Source organism: Phyllopteryx taeniolatus, chromosome 17 (assembly GCF_024500385.1).
Source record: "Phyllopteryx taeniolatus isolate TA_2022b chromosome 17, UOR_Ptae_1.2, whole genome shotgun sequence".
Lineage (NCBI taxonomy): Eukaryota > Metazoa > Chordata > Actinopteri > Syngnathiformes > Syngnathidae > Phyllopteryx > Phyllopteryx taeniolatus.
Genome location: NC_084518.1, coordinates 13,254,142 through 13,266,581, shown reverse-complemented (window position 1 = coordinate 13,266,581; position 12,440 = coordinate 13,254,142).

Genomic DNA, 12,440 nt, shown 5'->3' with positions numbered 1-12,440 from the left:
GTTCGAATACCAGATTTTAGGTATATAAAAAAAAAAAGAGAGACCAAGCTAAATACCCGTGATTTCAAAACATTTTCAACCATTAACGTGATCTTTAACCTGAACAACTCAAAAAAAAAAAAAAAAAAAAGAAGATTTTTCGGGCATGTAAGTATAAATAAACAACTGAGATAATGTGGTTGCAGAACTGTGCACACCCTCTCATACAGTAAATGCTCCAGGTGGGGAATTATGTATGGTTATAAACAACAGTCAGTGTCAGCACAAAACCTTTAGATGTCTGCTAAAAGGCAAAAAAAAAAAAAAAATAATGCCTGGAATAGTCTACTTGAAAAGCTGAACTTTATTTGTGGTAAATCAGAGGCACTTTAAACGGTGGCAGTTGTGTGCTGACTCCCACGTAATGAGTTTGAATGTGATTGGTTAATTCTGAACACAACCACGTCCCATTTATGAGGGTGTGCACACTAGTGCAACCACTTTAGTTCACTTTTTTATTTTTACTTACCCTCAGGAGAAGATAAAAAAAATCAATGGCACTGTACAGGTTATATAGTAGGTCATATTAATAGTGGAAAAGTTTTTAAATTATTTATCTTCATCACAGACACCTGGCATTTGAACAGTGGTGTGCAGACTTTATATCCACTCTGTGTGTTGATATTGATTATTGTACTATAAACCTAGGAAATAAAAAAATTTTTTTTTATTATTCTTGATTGCAAAGTCACTAAATGCTCAGGGAGAGCATGAGTTGTTTTTCCATTTCATTTATTTATGAGCAATTATTGTACTAAAACCTAAGGAAATCAGCACATGATGACAAAAGCCTCATTCAAATACAATATTATTATTTGTTCAAAGTTCGATTTTTGGTTTAACTAAATCCTAAGAGTACATCTGGAAATGCAGTTAAGGAGTCTTGCAAGTGCATGGTTGCATGACGAGTATGTGTGAGACGTGGAGGTGTATGCCACAGTCTCCATGGTTACTGCTCGTGAAAAGTAGAGGGTCACTGTCAAATTAAAGTCATTGGTGCCCTGGTGGTGCTAGTTAAACTCTGTGCTGCTGTGCCATCAAACTGAGTTGAAGCAATTAAAAAATGGAAACCAGTCAAGGTGACACCTGGTTGTCGGATTTTTTCACCTTACATGCATGCAAGCGTTAACTGGAAGTCCACTCCATCTTGTGAATTTATTTTTCTTTTCTTTCATGTGTTTATATATATGTTTTGCTGTTTTAGTACCAACTTTGTTCAGCTCTACAGGGCTCAATAGTTTTCCAATTCAAGAAAGTATGGAAATTACTCTTGTGTCTGTCTAGAACAGAGTCTTTAATGAACCTACATTACATGTTTTTGGGATGTGGGAGAAACCTGAAATGATAATTGGGTAGTGGTAGGGTGTTATACTGCATTTTGTATCGTAACGATGATTTCTATAATTGTGAAGTGATAGAAAGTCCTCACAGTTCAGTCAGGTAAGTCCTTACAGAAGGCCCAGGTGCCAAAATGCACAGACTACCACCGATGATTAGGTCCCTGTGTCCACATACGGAAAATGCTTTATTGTCTTTATCAGCATTTTTTTTTTTTGACACACTGTGGGCTCTGCTTCCACATGTAGAAGTAAGCAGCTGGCCGGAACGTGAGCCAATCCACTGTTACATGCACACTCGATGGCGAGATCAAACCCGCCGTTACACGTACACTTGCCGGCGAGAGGTGGCCCGGGAAGCTGTGCTTGTGGCAAAGTTCAGGCTTTGCTCTTGGTCGTCGTGGTATCGGAATACTGTCCGGCTCATTTACATGGGACGGGGGCCAAGCAACTTAAATTGTCTGATGAGAAAGAGGGTGTTTACAGCTTATTATATTGGACTCGTGTTAGGTGTAAAATGGCATGTCAGCTTCTGGTCGGCATGTGAACGTATAGTGGCAAATGGGAAATGTGTTAAAACTCAAAACCGAGTTGATGGTAAACATACTGGCACACCGCCGTGTTGGCTGGAGGAGCTATCTTCTCATCTTTAAAAAGTAAAAACTTTTGATGCCATTTCGACCTCGAAAAGTACAAGCACCGACCTACTGAATATACAGTACCTATCACACAACTCGAAGGTATCACATATTTAACAACAAAGGTAGTTATTCAGTCAGCTAGCATCCTAGCAGCTTGAAAACTATTGACAGCAGAAGTTGTTATGCCATCTGATCTTTCCACAGGAAATTCTTGATGCATTGCCGTGCAAAAGATCTATTCTTTATGCTATTTCTGTAAGAAACCTAACAACTGTAGAAAAAAAATAAATAAATTGTAGAAAAAAAAGAAAAAAAAACACATAATATGTCTCCTTTAACTTTTGTTGTCTGCAGGAAGTGATGTAGAGGGATACTGTACAAAGAACCTCATCTAAATCATCTGAAGCCGGCCAGCTCCCCTGAAGAGAAGCTTTTTGGCAGATGCTCTCAAATCATCGCCCTACCTCCCCTTTCCAACTGCGTCCAAAGATGACACTCCTGTCAGCACTTCTGGTTGAGAAAACCACTTTGGTGGTAGAGCTGAGTGAGTACCCACAATCTGGTGTCTGAAGGGCATGACAACCTTGACGCGGTAGCAGGTGGCGCCCCCTCTGGAGGAGATAAGTAGATAAGGCCCAAACATTGTCTGACAGGCTCGCTTTATCCCGTTTATCCTCGCTTCAGTGGTTCAAACCTGACATTATTCCTGGGACAGGTGTAGACTCTGAACAACCAAGGGGAATAGAAAAAAAGCAGCACACATCAAGGGCTCTTTTGAAGCTAAATGTAGCGTATGTGCTAATTTTTCTTCTCAGGTGAACAATAATGTGAGGGGAGCAGCCGGTGAACATAGCGCACTGTATTATGGACCTACGATGAAAAATTCATGAGCGTAATTGCGGATGAAAGTATCCCGATCACTTCAGTGAATGCAGGAAAAAGGCCTCCCGTGCGTATATTGATCTTCGGGCGGAAGTAGTAATGGATGTAAGCCTGGTTTAACAACAGTGGGTTGACATTTGCATATGGTAGTGAAAGTTGATGGAAGGTCACAGTGCAAAGCAGTGCAATAGAACAAATTGTTTCATCCATCCATCCATTTTCTGAGCCGCTTCTCCTCACTAGGGTCGCGGGCGTGCTGGAGCCTATCCCAGCTGTCATCGGGCAGGAGGCGGGGTACACCCTGAACTGGTTGCCAGCCAATCGCAGGGCACATACAAACAAACAACTATTCGCACTCACATTCACACCTACAGGCAATTTAGAGTCTCCAATTAATGCATGTTTTTGGGATGTGGGAGGAAACCGGAGTGCCCGGAGAAAACCCACGCAGGCACGGGGAGAACATGCAAACTCCACACAGGCGGGGCCGGGGATTGAACCCCACTCCTCAGAACTGTGAGGCTGACGCTCTAACCAGTCGGCCACTGTGCCGCCCAAATTGTTTCATTCTGAAAAAATGATTTATTTATTTGGATTTAGTATGCCGGGAAAAAATAGATGAGTAAATGTTATTCCATCGTCATTTACTGTATTTATCGCATTTCCCCAAATGCACAATGTGCTCTAAGACAAATTAACAAATCGTCCTGTAATAACATTGATGATGAACCCATTTGAACTCTGTTGCTAACCAAAACAGCAGCACCTACAGAAGCACATACATCTCTTTGATGAATCAAAGTGTGGAGACTTACCACGTTGTAAACAATTCCTCTGCCCAATATTAAAGGTGTGTCTATGTTATGTGGAGATGGCATCTTGAATGACAATTAGAATTTCAGACTCTGGCGTCCACGAGCTACAAAAGGTATTTGTTTCCGCGTCGTGTACCTAATAGGTTCTCGCCATTTGCAAAACAAATGCCTCCTCCCATTAAAAGTATCCCTCACACCTATGTAATTGTGAAAGTTTCTTTTTGAGTGATAATTGTAGATGAATACAGGACAATCCACACATTTCATCATTTATTCCTTTATTCTTTCATTTCGTTCTTTGTTAGTTTCTTTCTTTCGTTCTTTCTCCAATCATTCATGTATTTATTTATGAATTAATGTACCGATGAACTTTTATAATACACTCAGCCTCATAAACAACTGGAAGTTGCTTTGCATTTTCAGTTGCTATACAGAGAGCAGTGTATTTAAAACAGCAAACTTGACCTGTACAAATTTTAAGTATGCACCACCTTTTACAGACAGATGGCCTTATTTGCTGTGGTAACACATGCACTCAGATTTTGTGCATTTTTAGATTTGAAGTATGATTATGTAGGCTCAGTTTTATTTACGAAGTAAATTAAAGATGCTTTAAAAAAACAGAAACTTCCCTGAACCAAACTTGGATGGATGGATGGACAGATAGATGGATGATGGATTTAATTAATTGTCATAATAAATAAATTAAACCAAAATGCAGCTTTACATGTTAAATCAATTCAAATGTTTGGCCAAGGGTCATTTGAAAGTCACAGTTATGGCAGCGGGAAGGTGTTTGGGGCTAGTGTGGTGTTTGGGCTTGGCATGTACTTTGGCCTGCAGCCCCACTTGGATGACAAACAGACAGTGGGTCGGTGGCGGGTGGGAGCAGACCAGGTGTAAACGCCACAGTGAAGCCCCACCATAGTAAATCTCATCACGCCTTCCCTGCGGGGCCTGGCTGCAATGTGTAAATACTGCAACGTTTTCACTCATTCACTCAGTCTCTTTGGCAGGTCTGGACAACAGCTTTAGCAGCAAGATTTAAGTAAGGAAACAAATGTGTGTGATGTGGGTGGAGAAAATCACTGGGACATCAAACACATAATAACTAAGAACCTGTCTCCAGAAATTACACTTGCCCCCAAAATACACAAATGCTGGAATATACAGCGCCGGCACGGTGGACGACTGGTTAGCACATCTGCCTCACAGTTCTGGGCACCGGGGTTCAAATCCCAGCCCTGACTGTGTGGAGTTTGCATGTTCTCCCCGTGCCCGCATGGGTTTTCTCCGGGCACTCCGGTTTCCTCCCACATCCACACAACATGCATGGTAGGTTAATTGAAACTCTAAATTACCCGTAGGTATGAATGTGAGCGTGAATGATTGTTTGTTTATATGTGCCCTGCGATTGGCTGGCGACCGGTTCAGGGTGTACCCCGCCTCTTGCCCGAAGATTGCTGGGATAGGCTCCAGCAGCCCGCGACCCTAGTGAGGATAAGCGGTGAGGAAAATGGATTGATGGATGGAGTATACAGTACACACATGGTGTTCTGTGTATGTCCTGAATGTGAGCTGCTGTTAGAGTTAAAAATAATAATAATATAATAATAAAAAAATACAAAATAATAATGTAACAATGTATGTAATGTATTAGACCTGGAAAATGTCTCAAGAACCCATGCAGAAAGTTTAACCAGAATTTGTACATTTTGGTGTGAGGCAGCCATTTTGGACAAATTCCAGATTCGTACTTTGATGAACTCCGACCAGCGAATTCTCCCAAATGAGCCCCAATCGAAAGCCGTTATGCTAGACAAATGGGTGATGCTAAATTGAAAAGCTATTTTTTGTAGATTGCCATGGAGCATTGCGTCACAGTTTGATGATCATTTTGAGGATTTGCCATGAAAAATGAGATAAGAAGCCAGGTTCATCACTGCTTACGGCTTTCATTATAATTAGCTTTTTTCCCCCCTTTTGCCTTAATTTATAAGAGAAATGACTAAGACATGTCTAAAAAACATGTTTGTTATTCGAAAACAATTTAATTAAATAATGAAGATCTATCTTAATGTAGATACAAATACAGGTCAAACTGTTGCCATCATAACCATCTTGAAAAGTTTTAAAAGAAGTTAACCACCTTTGACAAAATCAATAGAACACAAAAAATGAAGACTGCATGTTATGTTAATTCACGTCACAGATGCGCCTCATTCACTTTCGTGTAACTTCCTGTGTATGTTCTTTGTCTTATCGTCTCAAACCCCTGGTTTGGAATTTTTATTTTGAGCAGATTAATCATTTGATAATTACTGTTCTGAAATCTAGGGCATGCCAAGCTCTTCTGTGACATACATGTAGCTAAGTTTGTCAAGTGTTTTCAAAGGGAGAGTTTTGTATTTTCCTTTTGTTTATTTATATAGTACAGCTTCTCTTTGTACTTGTTGACAGTTACAAATTATAAAATGTTGCAGGTTATGGTGTAATTGGATTGCCTAAAACGTAGACTCTTTTTGTATTGTAGAAGTATGTGTTCAATGACTAGCCTTTTGTAATTATGTAGCCTAGCCTTTTGTAATTATGTAAATTAAATGTTGTAATTATGTAATTAACTTTGCCTCTCTTTCTTTCCCATCTCTACAACAAAATGTGCAGACATTTGCATAGATAACAAACGTTTCACAAGGAAGGCGTTGCACTGCAAGACAGCCATTGTGTGGCAATCTGTGACAATGTGGGTTTATTTTCATGAGGGCTATTTGTACATAAGAAAATCATGGAGAAAACAATGTGATGGCAGACAATACGCTGTCTTCTACTGTGGATATATAAACACCCCCTCCCTGTATAAATTCCAGTTCTATGTGATATAAAAATATGAGACCAAGAGATATCAATTCAAAACGTTTTCCACCGTTAATTTGACCTACAGTATAACCAGTACAACTCAATTGACAGAAAATTGTTTTAGAGAGGAGAAATAAAAACAAACAACTGAGATAATGTGTTTGCACAAGTGTGCACACCATCATGCCTTGGGATTTAGCTGTGTTCAGAATTAACTCATCACACTCAAACTCATGTTGAATGGGAGTCAGCACACATTACTACCACCACCATGCTTGATGCCTCATTTTTTAAATCACAAAAACCTGGCATTTGAACATGGGTGATAGACCTTTTTTATATCCATTATATGTGCTCAGAAATATGTGCTAAGTCTCACAAAGAGCCCTCTTCACATTCTTTGTCAAAATGCTTTTATGGTCTAGAGCGCAGGATGTAGGCACTATTTGTCCTGGCGGGAGTGTGTAGTTCTAAAAAGAAGAGTCACTATATTCCTTTTAGTGCAAACAAGCAGAAACACGGATGCAGACAGAAAAAAAAAAGGATGACAGGCAGTCACTTTTGGGGATGTTGAACTATTCCCTCCATCATGTCCTGAGAACAGCAGAGTGAGTCAGAATGTGTTTGCTTATATCAAAAGCTAAGGCACGGACGGTCACATCCACCTGTGGCATAGAGTATGATGGAATTGTAACAATAATTAAACCTTCATCTTCCATTCAACGACCGAGACATTTTGGACAATTCTATGCTGCCAATCTTTTGTGGACATGCCCTTCTCTGTTCCAGTGCCAGAAATAGCAAGATTCAAAAAGACATGCTTGGATCAGTTTGGTGCAGAAGAACTTGATCGAAATCCCATCAAACATTTTTGGGATAAACAAGAAATAAAGCAGAACAGAACAGCAGGCCCTGTCTCTCCAAAACCTCCCAAATATTCTTTTGGATGAATTTACAAGCATTCCCACAGACATTATATTATTATAGCTGCAGGCAGAATAAAATAATGGTGACACCATTGTTTGGAACATGTCATTGGGTGTAGATGTTTCTTCTAGAAACTTTCCGGCACGTCCCACCGGGAGGAGACCCCGGAGACTATGTCTCCCAGCTGGGAACATTCCAAACACATGCATGTCTAGGGTGTCGCCCAAAGCCAGTTGTAATAGAATCCAGCTCACTAAGGCCAAGCGCTATAGAAAATGGATGAATGGATTGTTACTAAATCTACATACAACATAAGATAATGTTCCATTTAACTACCAAAATGCTGTATTAGGTGGAAATCATGAAATACTGTAAAATACATTCACAGTTCACTGTAAGTGGCCCGGTCCATCACATAGTAATTAAGGTCACCGTATGAATAGAAACAGCTTTCAATATATTGTAGTGCAATCATAAACAAATGGTTAAATTTATAGCGCTTTGACATTGTCAATACCAAATGGATACAGTAATGTATTATCATTGTAAAGCCAGAAAATTTGAATTTATTGGATTGTATTTATGTTGTGTCCCGTGATTGGGTGATTGATCTTAGATAAATCACTCTCTTATTGCGCACACATGTGCAATGACGTCGCAACATGATTGTTATACATTTTATACATTTACACAAATGTAAACTAGGAAAAGTTCAGTTTGAGTGGATAATTTGTCAATTTAAAGCATAATTTCAGTTTCCAGACTAATCTCCCTGGAATTTGTCATTGCACCAATTTGTGCAAGAGCACTGCAAATAACATGTTGCATATCATTGAACTTCACTCAACGTTTATTGAATTTTAAATACAGTGACACCATCAGGTCATATGGAGAATGTTTTTTTTCTCAATTTTCTTTCCAATGGATCATCAATTCACTTGCTTCTCCTCTGAAGGAATCTCTCGCTTTAAAAAGAGGTGATCGATGCTCAGGCATCTTCCACTGATCCACCATGTTCTCCATGACTGGAGTTTTATTTTCCACTGTGGTGCGTGCGTCCTGCTTAGCAGTGTGTAGCAAAGTGTAGCTTCACCCCATACTGCTGCTGGTCGACATGGATCCAGCCTCCAAAGCCCGAGGCACTCACTGCACTGGCAGCGTGCCTCTCGCAGCGTTAAGACATGCTTGATGCACTACGCATTCAGGTCTGGATGTATAGAGATCGATGCACTGGTGCTGGGATGTGAAGACACACCAGTCACAACATTAGGTACCCCTGCAAGACCCAATTTAGTTTTCTTCAGAATGTGGACAATGTCAAAGAGGTATTCATTTAACACTCTTTATTATTGTGATTGTAGTTTGAATTGGTGTGGAACTGCACTGCATCATATTGAGAGGTGTGTCTAGTATTTTGCCTCTCGTGAATTAGAAAGTCATATTACAAAATAGACATAAAATGAATACCTATTTGATAGTAAATTATTTGAAAATGTATAGATGTTTGTACAGTTAGTTTATTGGATTTTATTTACTGTGGCCTTTGAGTTTACACAAATAGATGCCAATACCACTGGTTGAAATAACTGGAAAATAAAAAAATTGATCCCCTACAAATACTCACTAACATTGCTAAACATATTTTAATTAAATTCAGCAAATTCTCTATTAATTTTCTTTAGCGCTTGTCCTCATTAGGGTTGTGGATGAGCTGGAGCCTACCCCAGCTGACGTACACTCTGGAGAGGTCGCCAGCCAGTCACACAACAACTGTTCATGGTCACACCTGACCAACATCAACAATTTAGATGTTTTGATGAACCTAACATGCATTTTTTTTTGGGGGGGGGGATATATTTGTGCCCCCCCCCCCAAGACTTTCGGAATCTGTCCCCTCTAAACCCCGCGACCTGTCCTTCCCAAACACACACTTTTACATTCCTACAATTCCTTTTGAACGTGTTTTTCCTAGCTGCCCTTGGACAAATCACAAACAATCGCCGCGCAGACGACCAATCACACAGACAGCAGATGAGATAGCAAGACATGCTGAAAAAATTATGAGCAAACCAGCCCGCAAGAGGCCTAATGCAGCCCTATGGGGGGCACAAGTCAGTGCAAACTGTAGGCCGGTCCCAAGCCCGGATAAATGCAGAGGGTTGCGTCAGGAAGGGCATCCAGCTTAAAACCTTGCCAAACAAATATGAGCGTTCATCCAAAGAATTCCATACCGGATCGGTCGTGGCCCGGGTTAACAACGTCCGCCACCGGCGCCGTCAACCTGCAGGGCGCTGTTGGAAATTCAACTACTGTGGGTCGAAGTCAAAGAAGAAGAAGAAGAGGTGGAAAGCGGGTTCTTCGGCAGAAAGAGAAGAGGAAAACACAGAGCCTAGAACTGAATGTGGGGACTTTGAATGTTGGGACTATGACAGGAAAATCTCGGGAGTTGGTTGACATGATGATTAGGAGAAAGGTTGATATATTGTGTGTCCAGGAGACCAGGTGGAAAGGCAGTAAGGCTAGAAGTTTAGGGGCAGGGTTTAAATTATTTTACCATGGTGTAGATGGGAAGAGAAATGGAGTCGGGGTTATTTTAAAAGAAGAGTTGGCTAAGAATGTCTTGGAGGTGAAAAGAGTATCAGATCGAGTGATGAGGCTGAAATTTGAAATTGAGGGTGTTATGTGTAATGTGATTAGTGGCTATGCCCCACAGGTAGGATGTGACCTAGAGGTGAAAGAGAAATTCTGGAAGGAGCTAGATGATGTAGTTCTGAGCATCCCAGACAGAGAGAGAGTCGTAATTGGTGCAGATTGTAATGGACATGTTGGTGAAGGTAATAGGGGTGATGAAGAAGTGATGGGTAAGTACGGCATCCAGGAAAGGAGCTTGGAGGGACAGATGGTGGTAGACTTTGCAACAAGGATGCAAATGGCTGTAGTGAACACTTTTTTCCAGAAGAGGCACGAACATAGGGTGACCTACAAGAGCGGAGGTAGAAGCACACAGGTGGATTACATCTTGTGCAGACGATGTAATCTGAAGGAGGTTACCAACTGTAAGGTAGTGGTAGGGGAGAGTGTGGCTAGACAGCATAGGATGGTGGTGTGTAAGATGACTCTGGTGGTGGGGAGGAAAATTAGGAAGACAAAGGCAGAGAAGAGAACCATGTGGTGGAAGCTGAGACAGGACGAGTGTTGTGCAGCTTTTCGGAAAGAGGTGATACAGGCTCTCGGTGGACGGGAAGAGCTTCCAGAAGACTGGACCACTGCAGCCAAGGTGATCAGAGAAGCAGGCAGGAGAGTACTTGGTGTATCTTCTGGCAGGAAAGGAGAGAAGGAGACTTGGTGGTGGAACCTCACAGTACAGGAAATCATACAAGGAAAACGGTTAGCTAAGAAGAAGTGGGACACTGAGAGGACCGAGGAGAGGCGAAAGGAATACATTGAGATGCGACACAGGGCAAAGGTAGAGGTGGCAAAGACAAAACAAGAGGCATATGATGACATGTATGGCAGGTTGGACACTAAAGAAGGAGAAAAGGATCTATACAGGCTGGCCAGACAGAGGGATAGAGATGGGAAGGATGTGCAGCAGGTTAGGGTGATTAAGGATAGAGATGGAAATATGTTGACTGGTGCCAGCAGTGTGCTAGGTAGATGGAAAGAATACTTCGAGGAGTTGATGAATGAGGAAAATGATAGAGAAGGGAGAGTAGAAGAGGCAAGTGTGGTGGACCAGGAAGTGGCAATGATTAGTAAGGGGGAAGTTAGAAAGGCATTAAAGAGAATGAAAAATGGAAAGGCAGTTGGTCCTGATGACATTCCTGTGGAGGTATGGAAGCATCTAGGAGAGGTGGCTGTGGAGTTTTTGACCAGCTTGTTCAATAGAATTCTAGTGCGTGAGAAGATGCCTGAGGAATGGAGGAAAAGTGTACTGGTGCCCATTTTTAAGAACAAAGGTGATGTGCAGAGCTGTGGCAACTATAGAGGAATAAAGTTGATGAGCCACACAATGAAGTTATGGGAAAGAGTAGTGGAGGCTAGACTCAGGACAGAAGTGAGTATTTGCGAGCAACAGTATGGTTTCATGCCTAGAAAGAGTACCACAGATGCATTATTTGCCTTGAGGATGTTGATGGAAAAGTACAGAGAAGGTCAGAAGGAGCTACATTGTGTCTTTGTAGATCTAGAGAAAGCCTATGACAGAGTACCCAGAGAGGAACTGTGGTACTGCATGCGGAAGTCTGGAGTGGCAGAGAAGTATGTTAGAATAATACAGGACATGTACGAGGGCAGCAGAACAGCGGTGAGGTGTGCTGTCGGTGTGACAGAAGAATTTAAGGTGGACGTGGGACTGCATCAGGGATCAGCCCTGAGCCCCTTCCTTTTTGCAGTGGTGATGGATAGGCTGACAGATGAGGTTAGACTGGAATCCCCGTGGACCATGATGTTTGCAGATGACATTGTGATCTGCAGTGAAAGCAGGGAGCAGCTGGAGGAACAGTTAGAAAGATGGAGGCATGCACTGGAAAGAAGAGGAATGAAGATTAGCCGAAGTAAAACAGAATATATGTGCATGAATGAGAGGGGTGGTGGGGGAAGAATGAGGCTACAGGGAGAAGAGATGGCAAGGGTAGAGGACTTTAAATACTTGGGGTCAACCGTCCAGAGCAATGGTGAGTGTGGTCAGGAAGTGAAGAAACGGGTCCAAGCAGGTTGGAACGGGTGGAGGAAGGTGTCAGGTGTGTTATGTGACAGAAGAGTCTCTGCTAGGATGAAGGGCAAAGTTTATAAAACAGTGGTGAGGCCAGCCATGATGTATGGATTAGAGACAGTGGCACTGAAGAGAAAACAGGAAGCAGAGCTGGAGGTGGCGGAAATGAAGATGTTGAGGTTCGCTCTCGGAGTGACCAGGTTGGATAAAATTAGAAATGAGCTCATCA